This window comes from Sturnus vulgaris, unplaced genomic scaffold (assembly GCF_052056855.1).
Source record: "Sturnus vulgaris isolate bStuVul1 unplaced genomic scaffold, bStuVul1.hap1 Scaffold_198, whole genome shotgun sequence".
NCBI classification, from domain to species: Eukaryota; Metazoa; Chordata; class Aves; order Passeriformes; family Sturnidae; genus Sturnus; species Sturnus vulgaris.
The window spans coordinates 81,577-94,800 of NW_028276185.1; the positions used below are offsets into that span (position 1 = coordinate 81,577).

The following is a 13,224-nucleotide window of genomic DNA, read 5'->3' on the forward strand; positions in this document are numbered from 1 at the left end:
CCTCCCAGTCCAGCTCCGTCCATCCCAGTCCATCCAAGTTCCCAGTTCCAGTTCCATCCCAGTCCCTCCCAGTCCATCCCAGTCGCTCCCAGTCCCTCGGAAATCCCTCGGCTGGCTCAGGAATTCAGTGCAAACAGGAATTTGTGTTGGAGCTGGAATTTAGGAATTTGTGTCCATCCCAGTTCATCCCAGTCCATCCCAGTTTGTCCCAGTCCATCCCAGTTCCCAGCTCCCAGTCTAACCCAGTCCATCCTGGTTCCAAGTTCCCAATCCATCCCATTCCCAGTTTATTCCATTCACAGTTCCCAGTCCATACCATTCCCAGTTTCCAGTTCATCCCAGTTCATCCCAGTTCCCATTTCATCCCATTGCCAGTTCCCAGTCCATCTCAGTTTCCATTTCATCCCATTCCCAGTTTCCAGTTGATCCCATTTCATCCCATTCCCATTTTCCAGTCCATCCCAGTTACCATTTCATCCCATTCCCAGTTTCTAGTTCATCCCAGTTCCCAGTCCATCACATTCCCAGTCCATCCCAGTTTCCATTTCATCCCATTCCCAGTTTCCAGTTCATCCCACTTACCAGTCCTCCCCAGTTTCCAGTCCATCCCATTCCCAGTTTCCAGTTCATCCCATTCCCAGTTTCCAGTTCATCCCATTCCCAGTTTCAAGTCCATCCCAGTTCCCATTTCATCCTGGTTCCCATTTCATCCCATTCCCAGTTCCAGTCCATCTCAGTTCCCAGTCCATCCCGGTTTCCATTTCATCCCATTCCCAGTTCCAGTCCATCTCAGTTCCCAGTCCATCCCAGTTTCCATTTCATCCCATTCCCAGTTCCAGTCCATCTCAGTTGCCAGTCCATCCCAGTTTCCATTTCATCCCATTCCCAGTTCCAGTCCATCTCAGTTCCCAGTCCATCCCAGTTTCCATTTCATCCCATTCCCAGTTCCAGTCCATCTCAGTTCCCAGTCCATCCCAGTTTCCATTTCATCCCATTCCCAGTTCCAGTCCATCTCAGTTCCCAGTCCATCCCAGTTTCCATTTCATCCCATTCCCAGTTCCAGTCCATCTCAGTTCCCAGTCCATCCCAGTTTCCATTTCATCCCATTCCCAGTTCCAGTCCATCTCAGTTCCCAATCTCCAGTTCATCCTAGTCCAAAGTCAATCCCAGTTCCCAGTCCGTCCCTGTTCAGAATTCCCAGTCCATCCCAGATTCCAGTTCCCAGTCCCTCCCAGTCCAGACCAGTCCATCCCAGTTCCCACCTCCCAGTCTAACCCAGTCCATCCTGGTTCCAAGTTCCCACTCCATCCTATTCCCAGTTCAACCCATTCCCAGCTCCCAGTCCTTCCCAGTTCATTCCAGCTCCCGCTCCAGCCCAGTTCCCAGCCCAGTTCCCAGTCCCTCCCAGTCCAGCTCCGTCCATCCCAGTCCATCCAAGTTCCCAGTTCCAGTTCCATCCCAGTCCATCCCAGTCCATCCCAGTCGCTCCCAGTTCCTCGGAAATCCCTCGGCTGGCTCAGGAATTCAGTGCAAACAGGAATTTGTGTTGGAGCTGGAATTTAGGAATTTGTGTCCATCCCAGTTCATCCCAGTCCATCCCAGTTCATCCCAGTCCATCCCAGTTCGTCCCAGTCCATCCCAGTTTGTCCCAGTCCATCCCAGTTCCCAGCTCCCAGTCTAACCCAGTCCATCCTGGTTCCAAGTTCCCACTCCATCCCATTCCCAGTTTATTCCATTCACAGTTCCCAGTCCATACCATTCACAGTTTCCAGTCCATCCCAGTTCCCATTTCATCCCATTCCCATTTTTCAGTTCATCCCGGTTCCCATTTCATCCCGGTTCCCAGTTCATCCCATTCCCATTTTCCAGTCCATCCCAGTTACCATTTCATCCCAGTTCCCAGTCCATCCCATTCCCAGTTTCCAGTTGATCCCAGTTCATCCCATTCCCATATTCCAGTCCATCCCAGTTACCATTTCATCCCATTCCCAGTGTCCAGTTCATCCCAGTTCATCCCATTCCCATTTTCCAGTCCATCCCAGTTCCTATTTAGTCCCATTCCCAGTTTCTAGTTCATCCCAGTTCCCAGTCCATCACATTCCCAGTCCATCCCAGTTTCCATTTCATCCCATTCCCAGTTCCCAGGCCATCACATTCCCAGTCCATCCCAGTTTCCATTTCATCCCATTCCCAGTTCCAGTCCATCTCAGTTCCCATTTCATCCCAGTTTCCATTTCATCCCATTCCCAGTTCCAGTCCATCACATTCCCAGTCCATCCCAGTTTCCATTTCATCCCATTCCCAGTTCCAGTCCATCTCAGTTGCCAGTCCATCCCAGTTTCCATTTCATCCCATTCCCAGTTCCAGTCCATCTCAGTTGCCAGTCCATCCCAGTTTCCATTTCATCCCATTCCCAGTTCCAGTCCATCTCAGTTGCCAGTCCATCCCAGTTTCCATTTCATCCCATTCCCAGTTCCAGTCCATCTCAGTTCCCAGTCCATCCCAGTTTCCATTTCATCCCATTCCCAGTTCCAGTCCATCTCAGTTGCCAGTCCATCCCAGTTTCCATTTCATCCCATTCCCAGTTCCAGTCCATCTCAGTTGCCAGTCCATCCCAGTTTCCATTTCATCCCATTCCCAGTTCCAGTCCATCTCAGTTCCCAGTCCATCCCAGTTTCCATTTCATCCCATTCCCAGTTCCAGTCCATCTCAGTTTCCATTTCATCCCATTCCCAGTTCCAGTCCATCTCAGTTGCCAGTCCATCCCAGTTTCCATTTCATCCCATTCCCAGTTCCAGTCCATCTCAGTTGCCAGTCCATCCCAGTTTCCATTTCATCCCATTCCTAGTTCCAGTCCATCTCAGTTGCCAGTCCATCCCAGTTTCCATTTCATCCCATTCCCAGTTCCAGTCCATCTCAGTTGCCAGTCCATCCCAGTTCCTATTTAGTCCCATTCCCAGTTTCCATTTCATCCCATTCCCAGTTTCCAGTTCATCCCACTTACCAGTCCTCCCCAGTTTCCAGTCCATCCCATTCCCAGTTTCCAGTTCATCCCATTCCCAGTTTCCAGTTCATCCCATTCCCAGTTTCAAGTCCATCCCAGTTCCCATTTCATCCCGGTTCCCATTTCATCCCATTCCCAGTTCCAGTCCATCTCAGTTCCCAGTCCATCCCAGTTTCCATTTCATCCCATTCCCAGTTCCAGTCCATCTCAGTTCCCAGTCCATCCCAGTTTCCATTTCATCCCATTCCCAGTTCCAGTCCATCTCAGTTCCCAGTCCATCCCAGTTTCCATTTCATCCCATTCCCAGTTCCAGTCCATCTCAGTTCCCAGTCCATCCCAGTTTCCATTTCATCCCATTCCCAGTTCCAGTCCATCTCAGTTCCCAGTCCATCCCAGTTTCCATTTCATCCCATTCCCAGTTCCAGTCCATCTCAGTTCCCAGTCCATCCCAGTTTCCATTTCATCCCATTCCCAGTTCCAGTCCATCTCAGTTCCCAGTCCATCCCAGTTTCCATTTCATCCCATTCCCAGTTCCAGTCCATCTCAGTTGCCAGTCCATCCCAGTTTCCATTTCATCCCATTCCCAGTTCCAGTCCATCTCAGTTCCCAGTCCATCCCAGTTTCCATTTCATCCCATTCCCAGTTCCAGTCCATCTCAGTTCCCAATCTCCAGTTCATCCTAGTCCAAAGTCAGTCCCAGTTCCCAGTCCGTCCCTGTTCAGAATTCCCAGTCCATCCCAGATTCCAGTTCCCAGTCCCTCCCAGTCCAGACCAGTCCATCCCAGTTCCCACCTCCCAGTCTAACCCAGTCCATCCTGGTTCCAAGTTCCCACTCCATCCTATTCCCAGTTCAACCCATTCCCAGCTCCCAGTCCTTCCCAGTTCATTCCAGCTCCCGCTCCAGCCCAGTTCCCCGCCCAGATCCCAGTCCCTCCCAGTCCAGCTCCGTCCATCCCAGTCCATCCAAGTTCCCAGTTCCAGTTCCATCCCAGTCCATCCCAGTCGCTCCCAGTTCCTCGGAAATCCCTCGGCTGGCTCAGGAATTCAGTGCAAACAGGAATTTGTGTTGGAGCTGGAATTTAGGAATTTGTGTCCATCCCAGTTCATCCCAGTCCATCCCAGTTCATCCCAGTCCATCCCAGTTCCCAGCTCCCAGTCTAACCCAGTCCATCCTGGTTCCAAGTTCCCACTCCATCCCATTCCCAGTTTATTCCATTCACAGTTCTCAGTCCATACCATTCACAGTTTCCAGTCCATCCCAGTTCCCATTTCATCCCATTCCCATTTTTCAGTTCATCCCGGTTCCCATTTCATCCCGGTTCCCAGTTCATCCCATTCCCATTTTCCAGTCCATCCCAGTTACCATTTCATCCCAGTTCCCAGTCCATCCCATTCCCAGTTTCCAGTTGATCCCAGTTCATCCCATTCCCATTTTCCAGTCCATCCCAGTTACCATTTCATCCCATTCCCAGTGTCCAGTTCATCCCAGTTCATCCCATTCCCATTTTCCAGTCCATCCCAGTTACCATTTCATCCCATTCCCAGTGTCCAGTTCATCCCAGTTCATCCCATTCCCATTTTCCAGTCCATCCCAGTTCCTATTTAGTCCCATTCCCAGTTTCTAGTTCATCCCAGTTCCCAGTCCATCACATTCCCAGTCCATCCCAGTTTCCATTTCATCCCATTCCCAGTTCCCAGTCCATCACATTCCCAGTCCATCCCAGTTTCCATTTCATCCCATTCCCAGTTCCCAGTCCATCACATTCCCAGTCCATCCCAGTTTCCATTTCATCCCATTCCCAGTTCCCAGTCCATCTCAGTTGCCAGTCCATCCCAGTTTCCATTTCATCCCATTCCCAGTTCCCAGTCCATCTCAGTTGCCAGTCCATCCCAGTTTCCATTTCATCCCATTCCCAGTTCCCAGTCCATCACATTCCCAGTCCATCCCAGTTTCCATTTCATCCCATTCCCAGTTCCCAGTCCATCACATTCCCAGTCCATCCCAGTTTCCATTTCATCCCATTCCCAGTTCCCAGTCCATCACATTCCCAGTCCATCCCAGTTTCCATTTCATCCCATTCCCAGTTCCCAGTCCATCACATTCCCAGTCCATCCCAGTTTCCATTTCATCCCATTCCCAGTTCCCAGTCCATCGCATTCCCAGTCCATCCCAGTTTCCATTTCATCCCATTCCCAGTTCCCAGTCCATCGCATTCCCAGTCCATCCCAGTTTCCATTTCATCCCATTCCCAGTTCCCAGTCCATCGCATTCCCAGTCCATCCCAGTTTCCATTTCATCCCATTCCCAGTTCCCAGTCCATCCCAGTTTCCATTTCATCCCATTCCCAGTTCCCAGTCCATCACATTCCCAGTCCATCCCAGTTTCCATTTCATCCCATTCCCAGTTCCAGTCCATCTCAGTTGCCAGTCCATCCCAGTTTCCATTTCATCCCATTCCCAGTTCCAGTCCATCTCAGTTGCCAGTCCATCCCAGTTTCCATTTCATCCCATTCCCAGTTCCAGTCCATCTCAGTTCCCAGTCCATCCCAGTTTCCATTTCATCCCATTCCCAGTTCCAGTCCATCACAGTTCCCAATCTCCAGTTCATCCCAGTTTCCAAACTCAATCCCAGTTCCCAGTCCATCCCTGTTCAGAATTCCCAGTCCATCCCAGATTCCAGTTCCCAGTCCCTCCCAGTCCAGACCAGTCCATCCCAGTTCCCACCTCCCAGTCTAACCCAGTCCATCCTGGTTCCAAGTTCCCACTCCATCCCATTCCCAGTTCATCTCATCCCCAGCTCCCAGTCCTTCCCAGTTCATCCCAGCTCCCGCTCCAGCCCAGTTCCCAGTCCATCCCAGTCCCTCCCAGTCCATCCCAGTTCCTTGGAAATCCCTCGGCTGGCTCAGGAATTCAGTGCAAACAGGAATTTGTGTTGGAGCTGGAATTTAGGAATTGCTGTCCATCCCAATCCATCCCAGTTTGTCCCAGTCCATCCCAGCTCCCAGCTCCCAGTCTAACCCAGTCCATCCTGGTTCCAAGTTCCCACTCCATCCCATTCCCAGTTTATTCCATTCACAGTTCACAGTTCATCCCATCCCCACTTCCCATTTCCAGTTCAGCCCAGTTAAGGTCCACAGCATTTCCCAGTTCCCACTCCAGCCCAGTCCCCACTCAATCCCAGTTCCAAGTTCCCAGTCCATCCCAGTCCGTCCGAGCCCATCCCAGTTCCTTGGAAATCCCTCCCAGTTCAGCCCAGCCAATCCCAGTTCCCTCTACTGGTTTGGTGGCCACAAGCCCTGCCAGGGCAAGCACAAGGTGTGCCCTATGATTAACTAATTAACGAATTAATTACAAACACCAGTAACTAATTAATGTCAGTTACAAACACCGATGGTGTGGCTGTGCTGGGGGTGTTGGTTTGAGATCAATCCTGTGCACAGCTCTGTCATTAACTCATTAATTAATGTTCATTACAATTAATTAATGTTAACTATATCCCAGTTCATCCCAGTCCAGGCTGTGGTGCCCGTTCCCAGTTCAGGGCTCTGGTCCCAGTTCCCAGCTCTCAGCCCATTCCAGTTTCAAGCTCACAGCCCATCCATGTCCATCCCAGTTCCCAGTCCAGTTCATCCCAGTCCCTCCCAGTCCATCCCAGTTCAGGGCTCTGGTCCCACTTCATCCCTGTCCTTCCCAGTCCCCAGTTCATCCCAGTCCATCGCTGTCCTTCCCAGTTCAGGCTCTTATTCCAGTTCAGGTTCTTCTCCCAGTCAATCCCAGTTACCAGTCCCCAGTTCCAGTCCATCCCATTCCAAGTTTCCAGTTCATCCCAGTTACCATTTCATCCCATTCCCAGTTTCCAGTTCATCCCAGTTCAGAATTCCCAGTCCATCCCAGATTCCAGTCCCTCCCTGTCCATCCCAGTTCCCAGCTGCCAGTCTAACCCAGTCCATCCTGGTTCCAAGTTCCCAATCCATCCCATTCCCAGTTTATTCCATTCACCGTTCCCAGTCCATCCCATTCCCAGTTTCCAGTCCATCCCAGTTACCAGTTCATCCCATTCCCAGTCCATCCCAGTTACCATTTCATCCCAGTTTCCAGTTCATCCCAGTTACCATTTCATCCCATTCCCAGTTTCCAGTTCATCCCAGTTCATCCCATTCCCATTTTCCAGTCCATCACAGTTACCATTTCATCCCATTCCCAGTTTCCAGTTCATCCAATTCCCAGTTTCCAGTTCATCCCAGTTCCAAGTCCATCCCAGTTTCCATTTCATCCCATTCCCAGTTCCAGTCCATCTCAGTTCCCAATCTCCAGTTCATCCCAGTCAAAAGTCAATCCCAGTTCCCAGTCCCTCCCAGTCCAGACCAGTCCATCCCAGTTCCCAGCTCCCAGTCTCATCCAGTCCATCATGGTTCCAAGTTCCCACTCCATCCCATTCCCAGTTTATTCCGTTCCCATTTCCCAGTCTATCCCATTCCCAGTTTCCAGTCCATCCCATTGCCAGTTTCCAGTCCATCCCAGTTCATCCCATTCCCAGTTTCCAGTCCATCCCATTCCCAGTTTCCAGTCCATCCCAGTTCCCATTTCATCTCATTCCCAGTTTCCAATTCATCCCAGTTCCCATTTCATCCCATTCCCAGTCCATCCCAGTTTCCATTTCATCCCAGTTCATCCCATTCCCAGTTTCCAGTTCATCCCAATCCAAAGCCAATCCCACTTCCCAGTCCAGAATTCCCAGTCCATCCCAGATTCCAGTTACCCCCAGTCCAGACCAGTCCATCCCAGTTCCCAGCTCCCAGTCTAACCCAGTCCATCCTGGTTCCAAGTTCCCACTCCATCCCATTCCCAGTTCATCCCATTCCCAGCTCCCAGTCCGTCCCAGTTCATTCCAGCTCCCGCTCCAGCCCAGTTCCCAGTCCATCCCAGTCCCTCCCAGTTTGTCCCAGTCCATCCCAGTTCCCAGCTCCCAGTCTAACCCAGTCCATCCTGGTTCCAAGTTCCCAATCCATCCCATTCCCAGTTTATTCCATTCACAGTTCCCAGTTCATCCCATCCCCAGTTCCCATTTCCAGTCCAGCCCTGTTCAGGTCCTCGGCATTTCCCAGTCCCCACTCAATCCCAGTTCCCAGCTCCCAGTCCATCCCAGTCCATCCCAGTTCCCAGCCCAGCTGTAGATCTGGCTCAGAGCCCAGCCCAGCCCATCCCTGCCGTGCCTGCGCTGCCTTGGCTTTGGTGGCCACAAGTCCTGGCAAGCCGAGGCCGAGCCCTGAACGGAGCAGCCAAAGGGCCCAGCCCAGCCCAGTCCATCCCAGTCCATCCCAGTTCCATCCCAGTCCATTCTGTTCTCCGTTCTTCTGAACTTTGTCCTTCCCGTGCCTTTATTTTTAAATAAATTAAATTTAACCCTCAAAACTCTGAGCCCAAACGTTTTGTTGTGGCCGCGCTCGCCGTGACACCAGTGCAGCCCAGTTCATCCCAGTTCATCCCAGTTCAGGCTCTTGTCTCAGTCTGCCCCAGTTCCCAGTTCAGGGCTCTGATCCCAGTTCAGGTTCTACTCCCAGTCAATCCCAGTTCCCAGTCCCCAGTTCCAGTTCATCCCAGTTTCCAGTCCATCCCAGTTACCAGTTCATTCCTTTCACAATTTCCAGTTCATCCCAGTCCCCAGTCCATCAGAATTCCCATTTCATCCCATTCCCAGTTCCAGTCCATCTCAGTTCCCAGTCTCCAGTTCATCCCAGTCCAAAGTCAATCCCAGTTCCCAGTCCATCCCAGTTCAGAATTCCCAGTCCATGCCAGATCCCAGTTCCCAGTCCAACCCAGTTCCCAGTCCAACCCAGTTCCATCCCATCTCCTGTTCCCAGTTCCAGTCAATTCCAGTTCCCAGTGCATCCCAGTTCCCAACCCACTCCCAGTCCAGCCCAGTTCCCCAATTCCAAGCCCAGTCCAGTTCCTTCCACTTCCCAGTCCGTACCAGTCCCTCCCAGTCCATCCCAGTTCCCAGCACTGCTTTGGTGGCCACAAGCCCTGCCAGGGCAAGCACAAGGTGTGCCCTGTAATTAACTAATTAATGTCAATTACAAACACCAGTAACTAATTAATGTCAATTAAAATCACCAAAACCTAATTATTGCTAATTGGGTGTGTTTGTTTGAGATTAATCCTGTGCGCAGCTCTGTCATTAACTCATTAATTAAAGTCAATTATCATTAATTAATGTTAATTACACCCCAATTCATCTCAGTTCAGGGCTCTGGTCCCAGTTAATCCCAGGCCATCCCAGTTAATCCCAGTGAATCCCAGTTCAAGGCTCTGGTCCCAGTTCATCCCAGTCCACCCCAGTTAATCCCAGTCCATCTCATTCCATCCCAGTTCAAGGCTCTGGTCCCAGTTCATCCCTGTCCTTCCCAGTTCAGGCTCTTGTTCCAGTTCAGCTTCTTCTCCCAGTCCATCCCAGTTCCCAGTTCCAGCCCATCCCATTCCCAGTTCCAATCCATTCCAGTTCCCAGCCCAGCTGTAGATCTGGCTCAGAGCCCAGCCCAGCCCATCCCTGCCGTGCCTGCGCTGCCTTGGCTTTGGTGGCCACAAGTCCTGGCAAGCCGAGGCCGAGCCCTGAACGGAGCAGCCAAAGGGCCCAGCCCAGCCCAGTCCATCCCAGTTCCATCCCAGTTCCATCCCAGTTCCATCCCAGTCCATTCTGTTTTCTGTTCTTCTGAACTTTGTCCTTCCCGTGCCTTTATTTTTAAATAAATTAAATTTAACCCTCAAAACTCTGAGCCCAAACGTTTTGTTGTGGTCGCGCTCGCCGTGACACCAGTGCAGCCCAGTTCATCCCAGTTCATCCCAGTTCAGGCTCTTGTCTCAGTCTGCCCCAGTTCCCAGTTCAGGGCTCTGATCCCAGTTCATCCCAGTTCCCAGTTTATCCCCTCTACTGGTTTGGGATCGCTCCCAGTTCATCCCAGTTCAGGATTCTGGTCCCAGTTCCCAGTTCAGTCTCTGGTTCCAGTTCAGGCTCTGGTTCCAGTTCATCCCAGTTCAGATTCTGGTCCCAGTCCATCCCAGTTCCCAGTTCAGCCCAGTTCATGCTGGATTGATTCGGCCCCGCCCCTTCTATCCCCAGCCAATCAGCGCTGTCGTGCAGGAGTAAACAGCCAATAGCAGAGCGGAAATTCCGTTACCATGGCAACACGAGGGCCAGGTCGGCATGGCAAGTGAGGGCGCTTCCGGGTCCTCATTCCCGCCCTCTGCCACTCTCAGCCAATCAGCGCTCGCGAAGAGCTGTGAAGCAGCCAATGGCGATGCAGAACGGGCGGGAGCGGGGTTGCCATGGGGACGGGCCCGGGCGGTTGCCATGGCAACGGGGGCGGCCGGGCCTGAGGCGGGAAAAGGTAAAAATGGAACGGAATAAAAAACGGGAATTGGTGTGGGACGGGAGACTGGGAGGGACTGGGATGAACTGGGAGGGACTGGGATGTCCCCATGTCTGTCCCCAGGTTATACCGGGCACTGCTGTTGGCACTGGGGACGCCTTGGGGACACCTTGGGGACATTTCTGGGCCACTTTGGGGACCCCAAGGCACCTCCTGGGGCCCTCAGGGACTCTTTGGGGACCCTCAGGGCCGCTCGTGGTGGCTTTGGGGACATCGGGGGCTGGGCGGGGACAAAGTGACACCAAGCCAGGGCTGAGAAAGAGGCGTGACGTCATCGCTGTGATGTCATCGTCGTCATTGTGACATCATTGCCGCTGCTGTGACGTCGTCAATGTCACTGTGATGTCATCAGCGTCACCATGACATCATATCTGGGACATCATCATCATCATGATCACGGAGACATCATTGTCACCATTGTGATGTCATCGCCATTGCTGTGACGTCACTGTCACAATGATGTCATTGGAGTCACTATGACATCATCGCCATCTCTGTGACATCACCGCCATCGTTGTGATGTCACCAGCACAGTTGTGGCACTGTCAATGTCGCTGCGATGTCATCAATGTCACCATGATGTCACTGCCATTGCTGTGACATCATCATGGTTGTTGTGACACCGCCAGTGCCACAGTGACGTCATCAATGTCATCACGGTGTTGCTGTCATTGCTGTGACGTCATCATCACCCCAGTGACGTCACAGTTATCACTGTGGCGTCACTGATGATGTCATCACTCCCATATGATGTAATCTCTTCCTGATGATGTCACCACTCCCCGATGACGTAATCTCATCCTGGTGACGTCACCAGTCCCTAAATGACATCACTGTTCCCTGATGATGTCACCGGTGTCCCCCCAATAACATCACCGCTCCCTGATGACGTAATCTCTTCCTGATGATGTCACCGCTCTCTGACGATGTCACTGGTCCCTCAACGACGTCACTGCTCCCCGATGACGTCACCGCTGCCCCCCCGATGACGTCACCGCTGTCCCCAAGTATGGCGGCACCGAGGGCCTGGAGCTGAGTCAGCAACGGGGCCAGGGACCCTGAGGGGACACTGGGGACACTGAGGGGACATTGGGGACCCTGAGGGGACACTGGGGACACTGAGGGGACATTGGGGACAGTGAGGGGACATTGGGGACACTGAGGGGACATTGGGGACACTGGGGACAGTGAGGGGACACTGGGGACACTGAGGGGACACTGAGGGGACACTGGGGACACTGAGGGGACATTGGGGACAGTGAGGGGACACTGGGGACACTGAGGGGACATTGAAAGGACCTCTGGGGACATTTGGGGACACTCAGAGACACTTTGGGGACATTTGGGAACACTGGGGAAAATGAGGCCACAGTGGAGACACACTTGGGGACATCAGGGACACATCTGGGGACATTTGGGGACACTGAGGGGACACTGGGGACCTTTGGGGACATTCTGGGACATTTGGGGACATTGGAGACACATTTGGGGACGTTTGAGGACACTGGGGACACATTTAGGGACATCTAGCAACATTTGGGGACACATTGGGGACACATTTGGGGACATTTGGGGACATTGGGGACACATTGGGAACATTGGGGACACATTGGGGACACATTTAGGGACATTTAGCAACATTTGGGGACACATTGGGGACACATTTGAAGACATTTAAGGACCTTTGGAGACACTGGGGCCACATTTAGGGACATTTGGGGACATTCAGGGACCTTTGGGGACACATTTAGTGACATTTGGGGACATTGGGGACACACTTGGGGACATCTGGGGACACTTGGTGCCACACCCACCTGTGTCCGGGCGTGGCCGGGTCCTGTCCCCGCCCTTGGTGGCCCGGGGGTGACACGGGGGGGACACTTTGGGGACAGAGCCACCCCCGGTGTCCCCTGGGTGCCACCCCCGGGGCTGCTCTGATGTCACCTGCGGGGCCACCGTGCTGGGGACAGGGAGGGGACAAAGCCACCGTGTCACCAATGTCACCAGGGTCACCTCCTGATGTCACCAGTGCCACCTGAATGTCACCAGTGTCACCCCCGATGTCCCCAGTGCCACCTCAGTGCCCCCAGTGCCACCCCAATGTCCCCAGTGCCACCTCAATGTCCCCAGTGCCACCTCAGTGTCCCCAGTGCCACCTCAGTGTCACCAGTGCCACCCCCCTGATGTCCCCAGTGCCACCCCAATGTCTCCAGTGCCACCTCAGTGCCCCCAGTGCCACCTCAGTGTCCCCAGTGCCACCCCAATGTCCCCAGTGCCACGCCCCTGATGTCCCCAGTGCCACCTCAGTGCCCCCAGTGCCACCCCAATGTCACCAGTGCCACCCCAATGTCCCCAGTGCCACCTCAGTGCCCCAGTGCCACCCCAATGTCACCAGTGCCACCCCCCTGATGTCCCCAGTGCCACCTCAATGTCACCAGTGCCACCCCCCTGATGTCCCCAGTGCCACCCCGGTGTCACTCACCCGCCGTCCCTCGCTGTCCCCTCCGGCTCCCGCTGCCACCGGAGCCGTCCCGATGTCACCAGCGCTGGGGACAGAGGGGACACTGGGACAGGGACAGTGGCACTGCCACCGCAGCGTCCCCAACCACCCCAAGGTGTCCCCACCAGCCCAAAGTGTCCCCAAGGTGTCCCCAGCCCCTCTCAAGGTGTCCCCCAGGTGTCCCCAATGTCCCCACAGTGTCCCCAACATCCCCGGTGTCCCCAAGGTGTCCCCACCACCCCCAATGTCCCCCAGGTGTGTCCCTAGGTGTCCTTGCAGTGTCCCCAATGTCC

At 53.4% G+C, this 13,224-nt stretch overlaps 1 long non-coding RNA gene across 1 annotated transcript; it reads right to left on the reverse strand.

Annotated features, from left to right (window-relative positions):
* Positions 1-9,719: 9,719 nt before the first annotated feature.
* LOC148217859 (uncharacterized) lies at positions 9,720-12,964 on the reverse strand. Its single transcript, XR_015800665.1, has 3 exons — positions 12,914-12,964; positions 12,246-12,391; positions 9,720-11,489 (listed from the first exon to the last, which is right to left on the reverse strand). It is a non-coding gene; the product is annotated as an uncharacterized LOC148217859 (long non-coding RNA).
* Between the last annotated feature and the right edge of the window lie 260 nt (positions 12,965-13,224).